The sequence below is a fragment of the Cricetulus griseus genome, chromosome 3 (assembly GCF_003668045.3).
Source record: "Cricetulus griseus strain 17A/GY chromosome 3, alternate assembly CriGri-PICRH-1.0, whole genome shotgun sequence".
Lineage (NCBI taxonomy): Eukaryota > Metazoa > Chordata > Mammalia > Rodentia > Cricetidae > Cricetulus > Cricetulus griseus.
In genome coordinates this window covers 198,788,949-198,811,905 of record NC_048596.1, presented here as the reverse complement: position 1 = coordinate 198,811,905, position 22,957 = coordinate 198,788,949, and the positions used below count along the sequence as shown (strand labels likewise).

Sequence of the window (22,957 nt, the reverse complement as noted above, 5' to 3'; positions counted from 1 at the left end):
TCATCATCATCGCCACCACCACCACTGTATCATCATATCACTGTCACTACAGAATCACTAAAAACATTGAACTCATAGAGTTTTGTCTCACGACCTTTTTTATTCAGTAAGTTCACACACAGTAAGTGCTCACAAAACGGAGACTGGGTCAATGAACACATAAAGGGATGAGGGTGTAATATGTAAGTATTATAAAAACTAGATCACAGGTGCAATGGGCAAAGAACTCAGCAAGTCAAGGAGGTCTGGAGGAGGTGTTATCTGAGGTCAGTCTCATGACCAAGATTTCAGCAGGTGGCTAGGCGGAGATCACGTTCCAGGTAAGACAAATGGAATGAGCAAATATACAAAGAATCAAAACCAGACTTCACTGTGGTGAAGTAGACTATGACAGAGGAGAACAAACACTCAGGGGGACACACAGGCCTTCTCAGATGTCTCTCCTGGACTTCTTTCTGGGAAGCTACCAGGGGACGTGCCCATGAATCAACACACTAACAGCAGTACCTGTAACAAAGAAGAGGAAGTTACAGGAGTTGAAAGGACTCAGTTCCAAATCACAGTGACCTGAGCATCACGAAGCCAGCACAATGGTGGTCATCTCAGTGCAGGCACAGAAGCTCCTGTGGAGAGACCTTCTTAGCCACACACACCAGTACCCAAGACAGGAGATCAAAGGCCAGGAACCAGCTTGAGGGTAGTGACAATGAGGGGCAGGAAATGAGGGTGGAGTGGATCTGAGGGGGGTGTTTCCCATCACAACCTTTATAGAACTGTTTGAGAGATGTCTCTTTACAATAGCAGCAAAGAAGCTAACTTTAAAAAGTACCATTTTGACACTATTAGATAGAAAAGGAAAATGGAGACATTAATGACAGCTAATTATAGCACCTGGAGCTGTGGGCACCCTGTAACTACTTCTGGCGGTTTCTGTGGGCACACACACCCTTTGCCCCCAGCATTCATGCACACATGGGCCTCAGAGAAACCTTTGTACATGTCTACAGAGCCCCAAGGTCTTCACAGCAGCTTAACACACAGCACTGGAGACTCCTGTGACCTGGGATCAGAGTCTGTGAGCACAGAGCCCTCACACAAGGGACTGCCACCCAGAAGAAAGGAGAAATGGCCCTTGGGCCTTGGAGAACAGCCCAGATGCACTGGAAGAAAGTGAACATTCCAAGAGGTAAACTAAGTCACCTCCCTGGGGACATTATTAATAAAATCCAAACACAGGGGGAACCTGTGTGCCATGCTTAAGGAATCTGCAGCTAGCCTAAGACTATAAACGAAAAGCAAAAGGAACAGCACAGGGCATGGCTACCTTAGAGAAAAGCACTGGCCCTTGCTGCTGGCTTCTGACCTCGTGCCTCATGGCTGTGCTAGATGCCTGGCTCCGTTAGCATACACTAGACATACTGCAGTGTAAACAGGTTAAAAAAATAAGCCACAACAAGAAAACCAGAAGGCAGCCCAGAGGACAGCAAGAACACACTTTCCTTAACTGCTCAACACAGCCTGGCCACACATCTCTTTGCCATGGTTCCTATCCTTCCTAGAGCTCAACCTCCAGGAGCCGTGGACCCCGACAAAAGCAACATTACAGATGTAGAGACCAAAAGAGAAGTGATGATCAAAGTGTGGAAAGACAGAGAACAAGATGTGGGAGCAGGTGGGGTCTGGACAGGAGCCAGGGGGGCAGGAGCCAGGCCCAGGCAGCACCTGTGTAGCCACCCACATGCAGAAGTGGGAACGCAAATCAGATTGTGGGGATCTGGGGCTGGGCCTGGGCAGCACCTGTCATAGGTCCACACACAGAACCGGGGGCACACAGATATTTCCACTCAAATGTTCAGTAGCTCTCCTGTGCCTCTTCCAAGCCAGCCCAGCTGAGCGATGGCTTCTTGTCACAGACAGCCCAACTTGATAGATCCCTAATTTCCCTTTCATACCTGCCTGACAGCCCTGGCGGTGGCCCAGGCCAGGTGACAGGTTGGGAGGAGAGCACAGGTCATGTCCTCTCTTGATGGCAAACATCTCAGATCTGTGGCCAGAGGACAGCCTAGCCCTGGCTCCTGCAGACAGATAACAGGGTGCCAATGTCTGACTCTCCCACAGCAGTAGGGGGTGGGGCAGGAAAGGACTATGGCAGTGAGCACATGGCCACAGCAGGTGCAGAAAGCCCCGGAGACACCTGGACACTGAGCCACTAACAGCAGCAAGCAGATATGGCTCTCAGAACTGCAGTAAGCAATTCTGCCACTCCATCCTGTGGGACTTAACCCATAAAGGATTCTGTGGGGCTTTGTAGGCAAGACTCTAGAGAGAATCTGTCAGAACAGATGGGACACACTATCTCCAAGGACCAATGGCACTGACCCCCAGGAGAGTTGCCACTGCGTGGGTTAGCCGGAAACTAGTTGTGACTGCCCAGTGGTATGAAGAATACTTCCTACATGACTCTTGGCTTGTGAAATGGACACCAACTAGATGTACATAGCCCCTGACCATAGGACACACCACATGTCTCCAGACCTGCTGTATGGTTGTCCCTGGGCCCTATGAATCCCAAACATCAGGCTGAGGCAGGAGAGAGAAGAAAAGGGAATCTTGGAGACATCATCTGACCTCAGAATTCTTCAGTACCTAAGCTATGGGCCACTGAGTCACGTGAGTCAGTATTAACTCTTTTACAGCCAGTGCCACTCAGTGGGTATCACAGGCACCAGAACTAACCTCATGACATTCAAGGCAGAAATTCTGGTCTTTGGACCCAGTTCTATTTGGCTCTGTTAACACTGTGACCAGTCTCTGGACTGTCCACACCAGGATGACGACCATCCCTCCTAACTCTCTGTACACTGCCCTTTGGCAGGGCACTGAGCCCAAGAGGATGAACTTCATTCCAGAAGGACAGGAGAACACTGCAGCAAGAGCTCACTGCAACTGCTGGATGAGTCCAAGGTTGCCTGAGATGCAGTCCTGCTGTCTCAGCTATAGGACTCCCCAGACCTCCACATCGCCCTCTGGTGGCACAGCTCTGCATTACAGTTCAGAGGGAGGACAGCCATGTCACCTGCTTGCAGTCAGTTTCCTAAATGGTGGGGCCAGAAAGGATGATAGATAGGAGTGGGCTGGGCTGAGACATATCCCAAGTGATCTTGGTTAGCATCACTTTTTAAGTCAGGCTGAGGGTGCTGGTGCTGCCATAGATGCTCTGGTGATGGCTATTACAAAGCCTAAGAGGAACTGGCACACAGTGGGATCTACTCTGAATACTTCAAAGTCCCTGAGATGAGGGATCACATCTGTGTGTCTCTGTGCCCTGAGAGAACCCAACATAACCTTGTCCCTTGGAAAGAGAAGCCCAGCTGCCCCTGGTCCCCTGAGTGCAGAGCTAGACCTAAGGAGGACTCCTGACTCACCTTCCCTGGTGGACACTGAGCCTGTCCTGGGAACTAAGAGGCAGCTCAGCAAATCCAGAGGAACCATCTCCCCTATATAAAGGTCACTGTTCATACAACCAAAGGCATCCGAGCGATCTCTGGAAGCAAGCCTTCTTCTACAAGAACTCAGGGTCCAGAGTCCCTGTCACCTCTTGCACCCACACCTTCGGGCTCTTTCCACTGCCTCCTCTTATGGACTCAAGTCTTGTCCAAGAGCCCCAGGACCTTAGCCTCATCCACTCCATCATTCTGGAGAGGCCTGGAAAATTACCTGACAGCTATCATGGGCCATCTAAATTGTTCTCCAGTTATCTTTCCAAGGAAACATCCAAACAGAAGAGCCAGGATGTCACCTGGCTCCCACCCAGTGTCAAGCACACCTCAGCCCCACCCACTTCCTTCAGTGCATAGCCACCTCTCCATCATCTTTATTTCATCACCTCAGAGTGAATGACAGACATTACTGGCACCACCTGAAGCCTCTGGCATGTGCCACGTTGCTTCAGCAATTGTGTCAGGGGCCCGAGTCGATGAGATTGACAGCAGTGGCTCAGGGTGACGCTGATACTCCCAAAGAGAGGAGGTTCATGGCACCCTTTTCAGAGGACCACCCTACCCCTGCCCGCACACCACACTGAGTTGCTCTGATAAATAAATATCAACAACGAAAGCCAACAGTTTATACAACAATGCCCTGAGCCCTCCCAGGGCGTGGCCATCTAGGCTGGCAAATGTCAGGACTCTGTGACAGTCATTCTGCTGATAGGTCTGCACCGTCCCTTCACACTCAGGTGACCACCAAGACCTTTGGGACATTGCATGTCCACACAGAGAGTTAGAGTTGTCAGGGCAGCTGTACTCCCAGGACAGTTCCCTTTCTTGGGCCTCCCTAGAAGGCTCCACAGAGTGTTTTATAGATGCAGCCCACATCTTGCAGCCCACAGAGGAGCTGCAGATGCTACAGAGGCTGCTGACAAGGCACATCCAGGATGGCCAGGTATGACGTCCCCAGGTTCCCAGTGCAGCTCTGTCTCATGGCAGTGGTCACACCCTGCAACCCACAGTCACAACTCAAGCAGTGGCTTTGAGTTCTATCTGAACTCTTGGTATCCCAGACATGTGGGGGAATGTGCAGGTGTCCTGTCCAAAAGCAACAGTCTCCTCTCTTACATATGTTTCCCTCTGGGCACATCTGTCCCAGAGATCCCTGTTACATCTTCAGCTAGCATGTGGCATTTGAAGAATGAGTCCCTTCCAAAAATAAACCAGGACACATCACATACACTGAGCAAGCACTTCTCTATGGCCTTGTGGGCTCAACACTAACTGCCCAAGCACTAACTTTGGCATGGTGCTAACCAAGTATCTGTGTGTGCTAAGGCCTCACTCAGGCACTAATGTCACTTCGGTAGTAATGGGAGCCACAATGACTGTAACAGAATCCGAGACAAGAACATGAGCAAAACCACCAGGAACTGAGGTCAAATCAACACAGATAAAAAAAGAAAGCCACTCTTACCTCTGGATCCTTGGTCACATCTGATGTGTCCCCTCCAGCAAAGAGAAGGCCTGCCTGCAGGGCTCCTTCACACAGCTCTCAGTTAGCACAGACTCTGTCAATCACATGCAAAACATTAGAGCCATGTGAGTACTGTTCCCAAAATGCAGCTCAGTGTAGACCCCAGGGCATAAAGTGTGGTGGCTTTGGGGGCCTCACTGGGGAGAGAGTCCCTGCTCAGGGGTGCTGCTGTAAAGTGCTCTGGTTCCCTTGCACTCCTCCAGGCACGCCTCTCACTGTGCCCCACCCATACGCTCCCAAGCTGTCACGGTCATGTTTAGATCTTCATTCTATACACGCCCATCTATCCTGGATGCATTGAGTCTTTCTACTCCAAGGCTGCCAGTGCACCCTCTGTTTCCTGGGCATTTTTGGTTGCTGCAGAGTCTCGGAGGGGCTGCCTACTGTCTGTGCTGGGCTACCTAAGGGATGCATAGGGAGGGGCCAGGTGGGCTCACTTCTAAGCAGGCCCAAGAGCGGCCCCTGATTTTCACGAGTCCATTTCTAATTCCTCTGCTGCCCTCATCTCCATTTCCTATGATTCTAGATGTCCCCTTGTGGTCTGAGGCAGCAGGGATGTGATCTGAGGCTCCTGCCCTCTCTGCCTTTAGGCCCCTTGTTTGGGTTCTCTGCCCTCTGACTAGGATTTCCTCAGGTCCTTCTCCATGCAACCAGATGCAGAAAGCAGCCAATCCCTGCCAGGGCACTTCCCTCTCCACTAGGATCCCAGAGGCTTTGGGGAAGTGAAGAAAAAAAGACTCAGGATGCTCATCCTTTTAGAGGCTATGCTGATTGGGAGAGCAGAGCTCCAGACTCCAATCCAGCCAGGCCACTGGCTCAGCCATCAATGCTCCCTACAGTGCCTAGAATAGGAAGGAAGAGCCTCACACCTTCTTCTGCCTTGTCAGGAATGGAGGGTACCATCATGGAACCTTAAAGCTTTCAGTGCCCCTCACTCATCAGTGTGTCCCAGGAGCACCAATGGCCACGGTAATCCAGACTCTGAGACTGCCAAATGAACCAATTCCTTGTGACTTCACAGAACCCACTGGTTACTGCAACCAACTCCAATGTCACATGGACCCCAAAGACACATTTTCTTCCCTGTCCTGGAGATACTGTGCATTGAAAAGGACCAGGCTGGTGGCTGGGGTCCCGTGCACTCAGTTGCATGCATGCTGAGTCTGGTTTATCCCCTCCAGGTGCTGCCGCCCCCACTGCATCTCACTGTGAATTGCTCAGACTGTCAGCAAAACATAAAAACAGCTGCTGCCAGAGCCAAACTCACGCAGCCTCCTGTCTCATCTGCCCTCCAATTAATAGCTTCCAGGTCGCTGTGGCCGATGGGAACATCTGTGTTCCATCTCTTCAGCCCACAGATGTGGAGGGGGGGTGTTCCCACTTTCTGGGGACACCATCTCAGAAACACTTTATCTTTAAAGCAAATGTGTTTTCCCCAGTCTCCTGGTGCGATAGTGTGTGTGCTCACACTTGTAACATCGCTTGGCTGTGCTGCCCCCAGAACCACTTCCGGCATCTGTCTGCAGACCACATGGGGCCCATGAAGAAATTCTCATGAGCCACATGGTGGTGAGTGAGGACTGAAGTCCATATGGTGAGTCACATACGAAGCCACAGAGGGGAAAGTGCTCTTTAGAAGATCAGATCTAAACAGCAGTGATGAGCTGTTTCTAAAACTTTTTGCTGGGCATAGTGGTGCATGCCTTTAATCCCAGTATTCAGGAGGCAGAGGCAGGCTGATCTCTGTGAGTTCAGGGCCAGCCAGGGTTATATAGTGAGAGAGACTCTGTCTCAAACAAACACAGCTTACTTTCCCCAAGTATAGGAGACAGAGGGCAAAGTAAGCCCTGCCCAGTCATGAGCTTGGCTCCCACAGCAGAATGAGCTGCTCAGCTTCATGAGTTTTATGACCAGAAACTGCAGCTTCCTTTATTTAACCTGTTTTTTTATGAGATTCATCCTTTTTAAAATTTTTAAGTGGGGAAAATACACATTAAGATTCACCACTTTTAAAGTACATTTGTGCAGCCTTTACCATTGTACACACACAACTCTTCTCATCTCCCCAAAAGAGGCTCTAGATGCCCCCAGTGCTTCCCCAGCCCCAACTCTCCTGTGGCTTTACTTTCAGCGTCTTTGGGTCCGACGGCTCAGGGACTGCACCGAGATGGACTCACAGCATTGTGTTTGTTCTTATGCCCACCCACCCAATACACACCTGTGTGTATATGTGTGTGTGACTCAGGGACTACACTGAAACAGATTCACAGCACTGTATTCATTCTCCTCCCCGCACCCCTGTGTGTGTAGATGAGAGGTCAACATTAGATGTCATCTCCCCAGACCCTAGTGCTTTATCACTGGTTAATTCCCTTAGTATAATCCCCAAGGCTCATCCATGTTGTTGCATGGGGCTGGAACATCTTTCTTTTTACAAGCTAATGTTTCACTATATAAGTGGCTCACATTTTGTTCATCTGGGAATGGACAGCTGGCGGGCTTTGTGATTTTAGCCATTGTAAACACTGAAGCCTTCAGCACTTAGGGTTTGTGTCCAGAAACTGATTTGATGGCTCATAAAAGCAGTTCTGTTTTCTTGAAGGGCATCTGAACTATCTTCCAGAATAGCTGGACCACTTTGCACTCCCACCACAGTGCACGAGGTACCTGATCCTTGTCTTCCTGACGCTTGTGATTTTCTACTTCTTGGGGTTAGCTCAGCTGGTGCATGTCTTCACTGTGGGTCTTGTTTGCATATCCAAATGATGAGAGAGATGGTCTTGATTGTCAACTTGACCAAACTTAGAACCAGGATGGAAACACACCCTCTGGGTATGCCAATGAGGGTGTTTCCAGAGGCTTTTCTGAGGATGGAAGACCCACCCTGAATGTGAGTGGCACCATTCCCTAGGCTGAGATCCCAGATGGAATAAGAAGTAGAAAGCAAGCTGAGCACCTGCAACCATCTCTCTCTGCTTCCTGGCTGTGGATGCAGCGAGACCAGCTACCTCATGCTCCTGATGCCATAACTCCCCAGCCACGAGGGATTGAACCTTAAAATAAATCCTTCCTTAAGATTTTTTCAAATCAGGTATTTTGTCACTGTAATAAGAAAAGTAACTAAACAGCTGGCAATAACCAGATTTTTCTCACATGTAGTTTTTAATGTTTATTTTATTTTTTTGTGTGTGCCTGGTGTATGTCTATGCACCACTAGCATGTAAGAACACACAGAGGTAGTAAGAGGGCATCAGATCTCCTGGAATTGGAGTTATAGGAAGTTGTGAGTCACCATGTAGATTCTGGGAACCAAACCAAGGTCCTCTAGAAATGCAGTAAGAGTTCTTAACTGCTGAGCCATCCTTCCAGCTCCATCGCACAGAGCCTTATGGTCAATGGGCATGGACTGATGGGCACTGCAGTGTGAGGGATGCAGTGGGACTTATTTCTTCCAAAGATTGTTCTTTTCTTGGCAGCCCACCACAAAGACTTCCACCTGCAGCTCCATCCATGACTCACCTTCTATCCTCCATTCACTGTCATCCATCCATCCACTGACCATTCACCCATTATCTACTAACCTTTATTTTCCATCAAACCACCCACCAGTCCATTACACCCATCATCCATCCATCCATCCATCCATCCATCCATCCATCCATCCATCCATCCACCTTCCATTCATATATCCAGAACCCATCTCTTTCCATCCACCCATCCATATGCCTATTTATCCATCTACTCATTCTTCCCTCATCCGCCTTCCAATTCATCTGTGCATATTCCATCCACCAATCCACCCACCCACCCATCTATCCATCTATCTATCCACCCACCATTCCTCTACCATCCACTTGCCTGCCTATCACCCATCTGCCTACCCACCATATATCACCCATTCACTAGCCAGCTGCCTATCATACCCACTGAGTCCTGAGAGTATTTGTCATTGTGATCCTAGCCCAGTCATTTCCCTGTTTAGATCACTGACCACTGACTCCTGCAGATGCTGATGGGCCTGCTCAGGCCTCTCTCTTTGGGTCTGGCTTTTACAGGACTCTGTTCACAGCTTCCTGCCTATGAGGCAGAGGTCTCCACCACCCCTCACTCACTCCTTGACTGCTCTTGGCTTAGACGTTGTGCAAAGCAGCCATTCTACATTCCCTTACAGCCTGGCTCCAGATTCAAAGACATGGTGTTCTCTGGGCTTTGCAACGATTGGTGCTTTCTAGCTGAGCCTCCTTTCTGTGAGTCTCCCCAGCCTCCCTGGGGAGGCTGTGCCATAGTTACCTCTCTTCCTATGTACCTCTTTTCTTTGTTAGCACAGTAGCAGTAAGGGCTTGAGAAATGGCATGGGCATTTTCCTGGGAAGGCAGCCTAGCTGAACACCACAGTATCTCACTGAACGCCCCCAACAACCCTGCAAACAGGCTCTGTGAGTGCACATTCTCTCTCTCCCTCTCCTTCAGATAAGGACCTGTGAAACTCAGAGAACAAGTAAGCAGAAATCTCACTCTGATTCCAGAACGCTGATCAACTGAGACTGCTCAGCTCAACTGCCAGCCTGGAGTGGGGACATCACCAGTGTGGTCCTCACATCCCCGAACTGAAAATAAGAATAAGTGGACAGATGCACAAGCAACAAGTGTTTGAGTGAAGAATCAAACAGCAGCTTAGACGGAAGCCCAGGAGGAAGTCCTGGCAGCTGCCCCTTACGGAAGGGTTTCTGGATATTTCACAGATATGCTCTCAGGACCAGGCTCCTTTCCTTGGAGACAGCAGTGGCAGGAAGGTCAAGCACAAGTGCAAAGCAAGACACTGTGGACAAGAGCCTAGGAATCTCTTACCCCCAGTTGTGTGTAATTAATTCAGCTTCTTGGAATTTGGACAAGGCCTGAGGAGTAAGTGTCAGGGTAAGTGTCTGATTTCTATGCTGTGGTCGCTCAAGTCACAGAGGCCACCTAGAACTACCGAGTTGCTCAGAACTGTGACACACAACAGGGCACTCCTCATGAAGGGCAGGTCTCACACAGGCCTGAAACTCAGTCTGAACCTCACAGGAGGCTGCTGTTCTTGCTGAGAGCTATTGATAAAACACTCCATCTTTGCTCTCGGTGATGAAAGGAGGGTGCGGAAGGCTGGGAAGCTGGAAGTTGGGGTGCTGGGCTAAAAGTGGGTTAGGAGTGGGGTCCCAGTTGCTCCCCTCCTCATCTCCACTGGCTATTGTCTGGCTATTGTCTGTTTCCCTCTAGGAAGGAAACGAGCCACCCACAAGCATCACTCTTTGTCCCTGCACTGGGCACCAAGTCTTTGCTTCCCTGAGTCTCCACTTGCCATGCATGTGAGTGGTGCTTGATGTATACTTATACTTAAGTCCTTGAAAAAGCAATAAGTCACTTCCAACACCAGCAGTCACCTCAAGTTCAATACCAGCTGTCACCTCAAGTCCAACACCAGTCACCTCAAGTCCATCACCAGCAGTCACCTTAATTCCAACACTAGAAGTCACCTCAAGTCCATCACCAGCAGTCACCTCAAGCCCAACACCAGCAGTCACCTCAAGACAATGCCAGTGGTCACTTCATGGTGGAGTCAATGCCAGTCCATCCTAGAGTAAGGAGAATACACCACCAGAAGGCCATACCAGCATCCTGCCTGAAGACCACATTTATACCAACAAAGTGATGCCCTCATTCCAACTCTGCCTGTACCCTGACCTTAACGATTCCAAGTATCCCCTTGAGGGCCATAAGATGGTCCATTTTGGTGTTGCCAGGACTCTGCCATATACTGGCTCCAGCCCATCTTGAGGTCTCGCAAACGCCTCTAGTACTTCCCGTTAAAGAAGCTAGAAACAAGGATGACTCATAGTTGACACGTTTTTTTTGGGGGGGGGGTTGAGACTGGATCTTTCTATGTAGTCTGGTTGGCCTGATACTATGTACACCAAAGATGACCTAGAATTCATGGCTATCTTGCTACTTCCTACTCCCACAGGCTGGGATACATCCTTTTAGAACTTCTTTATTTTGTTACTGAATTGAAACTAGGCTTCCTATGTGTATCCTAGGATGTGGTACTCTTGGGTTTAAGAGCCTCCTAGAACCCTGGGATGAGTAGAATCATCTAACTTGACTTCGAACCTGAGACTTCAGTCACTCTAGCCTGTGCCTCCCTGCCATCTGTATGTAATTCTGCCCCAGCTGCACCTACCTGATCTTATGGTGGAAGGAGATCCCACAGAATTTAGAGCATTCCATGTACAAAGATATAAGGCTATCTTCTTTGGTGTTAAATTGAGACTTTCTTGTATGTCTGTGTGATGGTTTGATCAGGAATGGCCTCCAGTGGCTCATATTTGACTGTTTGGTCATTAGAGAGGCACTACTAGGAGGTGTGGCCTTTTCAGAGTAGGTGTGGGCTTGCTGTACAAACTGTGTTACAAGAGTTGCCATAGGGGGAGGGCCTAGGCCCTGCCCCAAATGACTTGACAGATTTTGATGGGAGGGAGAAGGAAATTAGATCGTTTCTAATTTAAATCAAATATACAAAATCATTTCTATTTAAATAAAATGTATAAAATTGCTTCCAGTTTAAATAAAATTTATGAAGAAAAAAAAAGAAAAAGCAGTAAGTCACCCTGCCATCACTGGCAGGTGTCCCTAGAGGCCCAGCCTTGAGGAAGCAGTCCATAGTCCTGTTAGATCCAAGAGCTAGACATCCCTGTTTCCTGCAGCCCCTGTGTCCTTGAAGCCATTCAGGATGTTAGTGGATTTCCTACCTGAGAAGTGAGGTTCAGAAAGCTGGCCTAGCCACTTCCACCTGTTCACTATGACAGACACACAAATACACTGGCTGTCCCCAATGCTGATGCCAGCTCTTCAAAGTAACACATCAGGGCTGAGGATGTAGCTGGCTCCATTGGTGGAATACTTGTCTAGCATGCACAAAGCACCAGGTTCTACCCCAAGCACCCTATAAACAAGATAATCCCAGCACCTGGAAGCAGGGGCATCAGAAGTTCAAGGTCATCCTCTGTTATATAGAGAGTTTGAAGTCAGACTGGGCTACATGAGACCCTGTCTCAAAGGCTGGGTAGGGAGAGACACATTCTAGTTTAAAAGTTGATGATACAAACACCCATATGCTTTCAGCTGGAGAAACTGCAAACACTGGGGACATCAGTAGCTTGTGAGGTTCCTGAGGTTTCTGTTTATGTCCAACACAAAAAGGACAAGGTTCTTTGAACACAAGAGACCACGTAAGTGGCTTCAAGTTTATTGGACCCCAACAGATTTTCTTGAATATGTAAAAAGCACTAGAATCAATAAGAAAAGCAGTAGAGCTTTGTGGGAAAGCACAGGCTATAAGTAGGTGGTTCAGACCCAGCTCCTAAGCACTTGAACTAGGATTGCCCCTATTCCCAAGGAAGGAGTCTCAAGATGGCCTCTTAAAAGTCACAGAGCTGCAGTGAAGGATGGTGTGGTGCTTGTGAAGGGGCAGAGCTCAGAAGCCACCCCACAGCATGACACAGTTAGTAAATCAACAAAATGGGCCATAAACTTAATGTAAAATGCAAAGGTATGCGCCTGGAAGGTGGTAAGAGAGGACATACACATGACCGTGAATTTCCAATGAGCATGAGACAAAAGATGAAAAAAAAATTACTGAGTTTTACAGACTTTAAAACTGGTTCCGAAGGAAACAAAGATGCTCCATTGATTAGGGCAAATGTTCACAAATCGTATTTCTGAGAACAGACTTCTCTCACACAGAACTCTTAAAACTCAGCAAGAAGAAAACAAACCAACCCATAAAAAATGAGCAAAAGATCAGAATGCTATGTGCACTAACGATGTCCCAGGCTCTGTGCCCACCTTCCAAAGACATCAGGGAGAGAAGGACATTCTCCTGGTGGACTGTTCCACCCTTGGGCCCCTCAGTGCTGTGGTGTCTCCTGACTGGAGGGGCAGTGGCCAGGGTAGCCCTGGAATAGAGAGGCCTCAAGGATCAGAAAGGCCCTGACTTCCACTCCTGGTTTCTTGATCTATCTCCTCCAGTCATGCTCTTTTGGGGAAGACAGTGGGTTTCAGGGTGCTGTGTGAGGTCACATGTGGGTGATCAGGAGATGGATGGGATGGATGGGAGGCCACAGGTTGGGCAGGCAGCACCTCGTCCTCAGGCTGCAGCATTGTGAGTGAGGGACCTTTTACTTGATGCTGTGATATGGTGAACACCGAAATCTGCATATTTTTCCTCCCCACTTCCTGATACAATGTCTCAGAGGAGTCCACAGAGTGGGGAGTCCTGTAGAGGATGGAGCTCCAGCCCCACTGTGCTCATTAGTCCTTCACATTGCCTGCCACAGTGAGGAGGGAGGGCCAGGTGAGGCCATGCGCTATTACTTACCTTCCATAGCTGTGACAAAATACCTGACTCACTTAAAAAAGGGTTTGATTTGGCTCATGGTTTGAGGATGCAGTCCATCATGGTGGGGAATGCTTGAGGCAGCTGGTCACATGGCATCCACAGCCAGGAAGCAGAGAGATGAACACTGGTGCTCAGCTCACTTCCTCCTTTTAATTCAGTCCAGGAACCAGCCCATGGGGTAGCACCACCAACATCAGGGTGGGTCTTCTCTCCTTAGTTAAATCTCTCTGGAAGTGTCCTCATGAACACACCTAGAGGTGTGTCTCCTAGGTGGCTCCAAATTTGCTCAAGCTGTGGTTCAGTGCTATGCGGGCTTGGCTCCTCCTGTCCTGCTCCCTCACATCCCCACGTTGGGGGAGTTGGTAAAGTGATCCTTTCTGGAAGGCAGTCCAGAAGCACCTGAGAAACACTTTGAGGACTGAATGTGAGATACAGGAGAGCTTTAGGGCAGAGGATTGGGCTGGAGAAGCAGCTCACATTAGAGGCTCCAGGGATGCTGTCTGCAGGCGCTAGAATGTGGCCGTGACCAGTGTGGAGGACAGGTGGGAACTCCACAAGGAGACGGTGAGTTTGGGGTTAAACAGATGGTACTAGGATGTCTGGGGCTAGGCCAAAGGCCATGAGGAAGTTCACAGAGGGTTTGAGGGAGAGAGGGAAATGGGGGCGGGGTGTCAAGGGATGAAGGACAGGTCACAGTCCTAAGGCCAGAAGAAAGGCAGGAGCCTTCGCAGACCTCAGACCATCAGAGGTGACAAGGTGAGATGGGCCATGGAGGTGGACATGAGCACAGGATGACCCAGGTGCCATGGAGCCCTCAGAGGCTAGGTGGGCTTGGTGGCTAGGGGTGCACCACAGAGCATCTCCTCCCCTCTGCTGACTCCTTCTGGGGACAATGCAGGACCAAGCCTTCTTTGGGCAAAGGGCCTGAAGCCTCTGGGGCAGTGTGACCTCAGGGCAGAATGACCTTCTTAGGGCAGTGTGACCTCAGGGCAGAGTGACCTTCTCAGATTGGTGTGACCTTCTTAGGGCAGTGTGACCTTCTCAGGGAAGTGTGAGCAGTCTGACAGTGCTATCGATAAGTGCATAGGAGGCATTCAAGCTGGCCTGCCCATGGCTAGGAGGGATCCCAGGCCGTTAATTTCATGGTAAAGGCCTAAGCTCTGTGAACACAAACCAGAGCCTCCCAGAGAGGTCTGGCACAGGGGTCCCAGAGAGCTGAGGAGGTGTGGGTAGCCTGGCCTCCTGCCTGCTCCCTAAAACTGGGTGATAGGCCCAAGTCTGGTGCCAACATGGTCTTCTTCCACAGGACCTGCAGCCCTGTTTGCAAGGACCTTACTTCATGGCTCATGTGCTGCTCATAGGCGGAGAAAGCCCTGGAATGTTCACCCTCGGAAACAGAGTGACACCTGTGGGTGGATTTTAAAGCCATTGAGCCTCAGGACTTCCTGACCGATAGCTGTTCAGAGTCCTTATCCAGGACTCAAGTCTAAATTCCATGTCCAGGTTGGTAGGTGGGAAAGGGACATGGTGACCCAGCCAAGAGGGTGCTTCCTTTTCTTTCTCACAGCTTTGGGATGGGTGTGGCCAGCTGGGCCAGCTGGAAAATTTCCAGGTCATCAGATGGATCCCAGACCTGCTCTTGGGAGGGCTGTGCTAGCTGTCCGCTGTCTGGGTTCTGGAACCCCTCACAGCTACTGGCAACAGATCCAAGTCCAAGTTCCCAGGATGGCCTGTCCTCTCCATCCATCCATTACACAGGACCCAGTTCCTACCCACCCATAAAGCTCCTTGCCAGCCCTGCCTCTTCTTCTGTGGGGTCTTCCATGAGTCACATGAGCCACAGGGGTCTCTGCTCAGAGAGCTCTCACATAGCAAGACCAGTGTGGGGCAGTCTTGGTAGAGACACATGTCTGCCACAGGTACCCTAATTCTGCAGAGGGCTTGTGTCGTATGGGTGGCTTTACAGGGATATTTGGAAATGACTATAGACAATGTCCATGATCTTGTTTCTTTTCTGGTCCATGGAACATTCTGTTGGTGCTGTGGAGGAACACAGTTGACAAAGCCAGCCAGTGAGCTTGCTCACCTGGGGCACCTTGGCACAAATCCTTTCATGACACCAGAGCCTGAGAGGGTTGGTCCTGATCATCCCATGCTGGTGACTATGTTCTTTAAGCTTGCTTCTGCTGGAGGTCATACCGGCACCATCTCAAACAGTAAGGTCCACCGTCCCCCTTGGCAACATGTCACCAGCCAGGGATGGGCACTGTCCACACATGGGGACAGAGCCAGCCACATAAGCCACTGCCACTAGCTGCCTGTCAAGTCTTCATCTAGCAAACTTGTGTTGTACTATGCTTTTGAGAGATTCCGGAGATGAGGTTCTGCGGAGGCTCCAAGCCTAAGTGACAAGCCATGTTGATCCCTAAGGATGGTGAAAGGTCATCAGAACATCCAGTCACTGCCCAGTGCACCTTAAGAGATTCCACAGCAACCAAAGCCAGGGAGGCTTGTCTGGTTCCTAGGACCCAGAGAAAAATGCTCCTTCTTGCCCAGGTGGAAAAGGGGCCTTGGCCCCTAGCCAAATGCAATAGCTTTCTTTCCAAAGTGGGGCTGCTCCAATCTCACCTAGTCAGTTCATTATGCAGCTGAAGGTGTATCTGAGGGGGAAGCTACTATCCACTTAGCCAGTCCTGAGAGGGTACCCTATGCTGAAATGGAATGGGGGTGGGCAGCCAGATAGATGGAGCAAAGGCTGCTGGGGTGGTGAGTGGATGAAGAGACACAGTGGTAATGAGGCCCTTCCTCACAGGAAAGGAGTCTGTGAGCCACCAAAGGATGGGACAAAGCAGGAGGCCTCTTTCCTCCATGCCACCAAGAGTATGTCACACCAGGCTGATCCTCCATGTCATTCCTCAGCCACTTGGCTCTGAGGAAACTGCTACTTAGTCCCCACCCACCCAAAGCTCAGGATGGTTCCTGAGCACCAGCCCCCACTCACTGGAGTGATGTTCTCTCCAAAGTCCTTTGGAGCAGGCCCAGTCCTTTTGTTATTTCAGGTTTTATTCCAGCAGATTTCCATTGCTGGGGCCACAGGATGGAAAGGGCGTTTTCTGCGACTCCAGCAAGCTCAACACTGACTCCTTAAGCAAAGCCGGGTGCAGTTTGGGGCAGAAATAGCCTCCAGGATCCCAAAGAATGCAGTGGTGTCCTTATGTGGTTGGAAACACTAGCACAGCACAAGCCCACCCAGCCGTGGCGGTAATACGTGTGCAGGCCACGTTCACCAGGGCAGCACACTCCAGAAAATGGCTGGTTGGGAGAACTTGGTGTCCTCGAGCCCACTTGCTCACTGCAGGGGCTATGCAGAAGCAGCAGGAGCTGAGGCCAGCACCAAGGCCTTGGCTTCTGCTTTGTGGTCTGCTAGGGGTGTAAAGCCTTCTGCTGGCTGGAGAGCTGCCCCGGAATCCTGTCAGGGAAGCAGCTATCAGGGAACCCCCAAGAAATCTGGGTCTCTGTGGTTGCTTGAAGCCTGCCCTCGGCCAAAATGGCAGGTAGCCCCAGGGCAGCCACTGCCTCAGGGAGCCAAGACTACCTACTGAGAGCTTCCTAGACTCAAAGCCTATCTCAGTGGGTTGGGCAGACTAGGCCACATCACAGGCAAAGATCACCTTTAGTTCATGAACTTTGTCCCTCTGGATTCCAATCTCATCAAGTCGACTCCTTACCCAGCTGGTGGTGCAGCTAGGATGGGAGTTACCATCCCCTACCCAGTCCTGAGAGGGTCCCCAATGCCAAGTGGAATGGAGGGATCCAGAATGGATGAAGCAAAGGCTGCTGGAGGTGATGAGTGGATGAGGAGACAGGGTGGTAACAGGCCCTTTCTCACAGGGAAAGAGCCTGTGAGACCCCTTCTGTCTGGGACCCTCTTCTCCCTGGAGCATGGAGTCCCCCAGCTCCTTACCTGCACTTGCACCCTACCTGTGCCCTAGTTGAGATGCCCAGTATCCCCATGACCAGAGTCTCAGAAAGCATCTGTCCCTCTAGCTGCCAGAATCAGGCCGTTCCTGCTGAGCAGACCCCTAGGTCCTCAGCCTAACTGTCCCTGTCTGTCCAGGTCCTCCGTGGCAGGTGCTCCTTGGCTGGACAGGCAGTGGCCTCAGCCTTCCTTTTTTTCCTGGGCTCTTAGCTCTCATTGCTTCTCTTTGATGATATTGGTCCACACCCCTTTCATGATTCAGAGCCACCCAGCCATCAAAGGAATACTAATCCCATTGTAATACCTTACAGGGGCACTGATGGCCACCATGGGGGCCGTAGGTCTGGGGTTTGATAGTGAAGGGAGATGTGATGGCATCTACTCTGTGGAGCGAAATCAGGGAGCCACTGGCTACTAGATGAAGCCAACTGCAGAGCTGCTGACCCATCACAACCCACAAATGTCCCCATAGGTCAGGTCATTCCAAGAGGTTTCCCAGAAAGTCAAGAGGGATGAGGAGACGCTCCCCAGGATCCCTAGGGAAGTGTTTAAATGAGAATGTCCTAACAAAGGCTTAGGGTTCAGTCCTGAGGTTGCAGTGAAAGCTGTAAAGGCCTATGGTTTCCCTCTCTCCTTGTTGGAGCCTGCTTTGAGAGAGACATCATCTACCAAGTAGGTTGGGCAGGTGTGTACACTTGGCCCTGTGACTCTCAGACAGTTCCTTGTGAGAGGTGAGGTCCAGACAAGCCAGGAGAGAGGACACTGCCCCAGGTCCTCCAGCCCAGTGTCACTCTCAAGTGGTATGACAGGTGTTGAAAAGCTGCTTTGCTATGATGTACAATTCCTCACTTGAGTCCACAGTGAACTAAAGTTACACGGGAAAACCCAGTGCCTCTGCCTTTGCCTTCACCTGCCTTTTTTACTGAAGGTCATCTTCTAACTTTGTACACAGGCAACTGATCCCTCAAGAACTGTCAATTCCCATCCCTCAAAAGCCAGATACAAAGATGGCATCTTACCGTCTGAGTTTTAGGGCCAGAAAAGGCACCTAAAGTTTTCCAGCCATTATCTTAAACCAGCCATGACCTTGGGTTGTGGGAATAAGACCTCATTTCCTTTCATGGAACCTTGGGAAAGTGTGTGTGAGCAGAGGAGCTGCTGGGGGCAGGGCATAGTGAAGCCATAATGGAGGCACAGAAGACTGGAGTGAGAAGCCCGGGATGGGCAAAAGTACAATGCCTAGTATGCAACAGTGTCTTAGGGTTTCTATTGCTGTGAAGAGACACCATGACCATGGCAACTCTTGTAAAGGGAAACATTTACTTGGGTGGCATTCAGTTCATTGTCATCATGGTGGGACATGATGGTGTGCAGGCAGGCATGGTGCTGGAGAAGTAGCTGAGAGTCCTACATCTTGCAGGCAACAGGAAGTGGTCTGTGACACTAGGTGGTATCTTGAACATATATGAGACCTCAGAGCCCGCCTCCATAGTGACACACTTCCTCCAACAAAATTACACCTACTCCAACAAGGCCACGCCTCCTAATAGTGTCACTCCCTTGAGATTATGGGGGCCAATTACATTCAAACTACTACAAACAGACACCTCAGGGAAAGAGTACTGGGTTGGGTTGGGGAGTTGGGGGTAAGTTGTCTACAGGTCAGTTTCTGGTAACCAGATTTCCCATTTCTGTGACCAAATGCCTAAGAAAGATAACTTAAGGGATAAAAAAAAAGTATTTTGGATCATGCTTTCAGAGGTTTTAGTTCAGATGGTGGGCCTTGCTGTTGCAGGGGGTTCTATCTGCTCTAATCAATGAGTAATCTTTTTTTTTTTTCAGAAGTACATTCTTTTATTTCTTTAGATGTGTATATACACATACTTACAAGAAAATACATTTCCTAAGATGACTCTTCATTTCTTCTACTTGTATTAAACTAAAGTTCATAAAGAAATCCTGAAGGATTGTTTCAAAAAATCTTATCTTCAATAACCTCAGCAATGGAGGGTGAGAGGTAGCACTCCCCTCCCCATGAGACCTTTATATTAATGCTCCTTGTCCACCAATGAACCTCTTCACAGCCTCCTGGTGAACTCCCATCATTAGCTCAATATCATCTTGTCCAAGAAATGTCATTCGTTCTTCTCTGCTTTTCCTGTATCGGCGATAAAGGATGTAGGCAATTGCTGCACTTGCTGGGATTCCAAGTACCAGGGCTATTTTTTGAATACTGGACAGGCTTGTGCATGAAGTGGCCATTTTCTGGGGTATTCTCTTGTTAGGAGTCAAGCACCTTCACCTTGCACCTTACTGTTCCCTCTGCCTGGTCCCTACCTGGGCCCAGCAGCCAAGCAGGCAACTATTTTGCAGATGCTTGCCATGCCCCAGCGGCACATCCACAACAATAAATACCTGTCTTGAAGTCTGAAAATCGTGCATCCATGCAGCAGCCAATCCTTGCACCTGCAGCCTTGAGTGATTGATCAGGGACATCTAAGTCCAGACTTGAATGTAGACCACAAGGAGCCTGTCTGACCTACCGATAATCCCTGGTGATCAGCAGGAACTCCCGTCTTCACCAGACTGATGCTGCTGTATCGAGTAATCTCCTTTTAACCCATCCAGCTGCCTATGGGTTATGACACACCCAGACTGCTAACCTAGGTGTTTCTCATTAAAACAAGATGACAATCAAGATCAATTAGGTCAAGAGGACCCTGGGGGTAGGGAACTCTGACAGCCATGGGGTTCTGAGTGTCCTAGATAATGAGGGACTTTGGCATTCAGGCTGATTATGAGGATCAAGGCAGTCACCCCTTTGGAGGCAGAGGAGTCTAGCTGCCTTGGTCTTGGAGGTCTGGAATATTTCCTCACACCATGAACAGGGCTAGGGCTTGCTGGGATGGAGAAAGCATGCAGAATATCTCAGTCTAGAAAGACTCCAAAGTGGAAAAACCTGTTGTTTTTCCTGCGAGCTTGAGTGGACAATGGTAGGTTTGTCTTGCAGCCTTCTCTAAGGACCTGGTTGTTTTCTCTGCCCTGAGCTGGTTTCCTGTGAGGAAGGGGCTGGGTGGGGCAAGGAAGCTCTGGGAGGAGGAACTGGGGCATCTTCTGCTGAAGCCCAACTTCCTCAGGATCCCCCTGCAGCTTCTGGGGTGCACAGGCCTCCATGGTCTGAAGAGAGATGTCCGCTACCTCCATGCAGACACTCTGGGAGTCTGGACATGAGTGAAGGCCTCACTTGCTTCTGCTCAGAGCCCAAGGTTGTTTCTCCCTTGGGTGAGTTTCCTTCAAGAAACAAGACAGGTGGCATGCTCTCTGGAATGCTTAATTGTATCCCCTCAGCAGGCAGGCCATACCCAGGTGCACTGTACATTGAGGGAGGTGATGGAGAAACAGAGCCTGGAGGTAGAGTGATAGCAGCAGGGTGCACGCTCTCTGGACACTGACTGACACTTCTGACCCCAGTAACCTTTGCTTGATGCTGGCTCAGGCACGCCTGACCTGCTGAAGCTGAATGAGGCAAGATGGCCAGCATGGGTTCTCACCTGAGCTGGGGACTCCCTGGAGCCATGAAGCAGCCCTAGTCCTTGTGGTCTGGTCACACTGCAGTGGACACCAGGCCACACACAGACACGCTTGGTGTCTAGAAGCTCAGCCCTCTCTTAGAGCAGGGTGTGGGAGGCAAGTTCCCAGAGCAGCTTTGAAGGGGAATGACCTAAAAATAGGCAGTGAGGCGTGACTCATGGGCTCTGCAGGCAACAGGGAGAATGGTGCTTGGGGACAAGAATTCCCCTCCTCAGGGTGACTTATTTGGGCCTGTGGAAGATGAGGAAGGTGACCATCACATGGTGACTCATCTGGGAACACAGAGATCAGCCTTTGGTTGCTCCCATGCAGCTGACCTCTCTGCCTCAGACTTGTCTCCAGGACTACTGAGGGAGATGACAGTATGACCTTACAGGGGCCATGGGAGGACACAGTCCAGGAAGGCAATGCTGGGAGCTGACACATCCTCTCATCCACTGTTCTTGTGTCAGACTCCAACAAGGAGCAGGCTTGGGAAACAGCCCTTCTGCCCAGGGAGCAGACTGAGTCAGGGTTCTTCCTGCTGCTCAGTCATCCTCACGTCCCAAAGTTCTCACAGCTGTCTGCCTCCAGTTACGCATGCTTCATGTGCTTGCCCTAGGCACCTACAAGGGAGGTGGTCCATCAGAAGCACGGTCTCCCAGAACGCCCCCTTAGCACAGACTAGACCACCCAGAAAGCCTTCAGTATCACCAGCTTTTGCCTCTGTCCCTCTGCTGGGCTTCCATAGCTCAGCAGTGTGAGGGCTGAAGGACAAGTTCCCAGTCTTCTCTGGGAGCAATCATTTCCTTTTCATTTGAAAATAAGACACCAGTATCCCATGGACTACTAATTTTCTTGTTCTCCAAGATCATGGCCTTTCTCAGGCACATCACTGCACACAGGATTCTTTAGCTATTACAGTTAGGTGACTGCTTTATTTCCACCTATCTGTCTGTCCATCCATCCACCATCCTCCATTTATCCTCCATCCATCATTACACTCACCTACCCATCTATCTACTCAGCATCTATTCAGCCATTCAATCCACCTAGCCATCCACCACATCCATCCAAAGAACACAAATGAAGTACCCACTCCCCATACCTGCACTAGGAACATGGCCTGAAAGAGGTGCTCTGTCCCCTGCTTGCCTGGGAACAACGCCCACTGAGATGGGCCACCTGCCCTGGAGAAATGCATTCTTAGGGGAGGTCCATACCAGAGCAGGAAATAAGTGCTAGGTGTGAGCACAGTTATCCCCCACACCACTCTGCCTGAAGGATCTAAGGAAACTTCAGAAAAGGTTATGGACATCTCACAAACCATCCAAAGTCAGAGAAAACCTTTTGCACACAGGACACTAAGCAGATTAGGGTGCACATGGATGAACAGGGTCACAGAAGACAGGCACTATTGTCCCTGGTACATACTGATGGCCTCTGGTGGGACTGTTAGATACTGTGTGAGTACCAACGGGCTGCTGCAGGCAGGGGAGGATTCTTGGCCAACTTGCTATCTCTGTCTTTGGAGTATCACATGGGGCTCAGGAGCCACCCTGATTGTGAGTGACTTCCACACTTGCTGGCACAGCACCTTGACTCAGCTGAGGGGTTAGTCCAGAGGGACTTGGGGCCTAGGGAGGAAGGGCTAAGCTGTGAGTGAAGAGCAAGACCAGATCACACAGCACAGGACTGGGTATGTGCGTGTGGTCTGCAAGCTAGGCACATTCAAATGTCCATTCCAGCAGCCAGGGTGAGCTGTCTGCTTATTGAGAGATGGGACTTTCGGGAAAATCTCTTAAAAAGAAAGAAGCCTTTATCCAATGGGCTGAGCTTTGTTCTCCCAGGGACTGTGCCCATCATGGGCTTTCCAGCTGCTAAGACAGAGCCCTTCCCTAAGCCAGAGGGGCTTCATTGCCTCAGCCTCAGAAGGGCTGAGTCTGGTGTCAG

General features: G+C 50.1%; 1 protein-coding gene across 2 annotated transcripts in view; it reads right to left on the bottom strand.

Annotated features, from left to right (window-relative positions):
• Nucleotides 1-6,485, bottom strand: part of Znf469 (zinc finger protein 469) — a 104,718-nt gene extending 98,233 nt beyond the window's left edge. The window contains exons 1-2 of one of the 2 annotated variants that reach the window (XM_027410681.2): nt 5,895-6,485; nt 4,966-5,059 (exon numbers count right to left, since the gene is read on the bottom strand). The gene's annotated coding sequence lies outside the window, so the exon portion shown is untranslated. The remainder of the gene's footprint in view (nt 1-4,965; nt 5,060-5,894) is intronic. The other variant, XM_035442731.1, reaches the window with a different exon arrangement.
• Between the last annotated feature and the right edge of the window lie 16,472 nt (nt 6,486-22,957).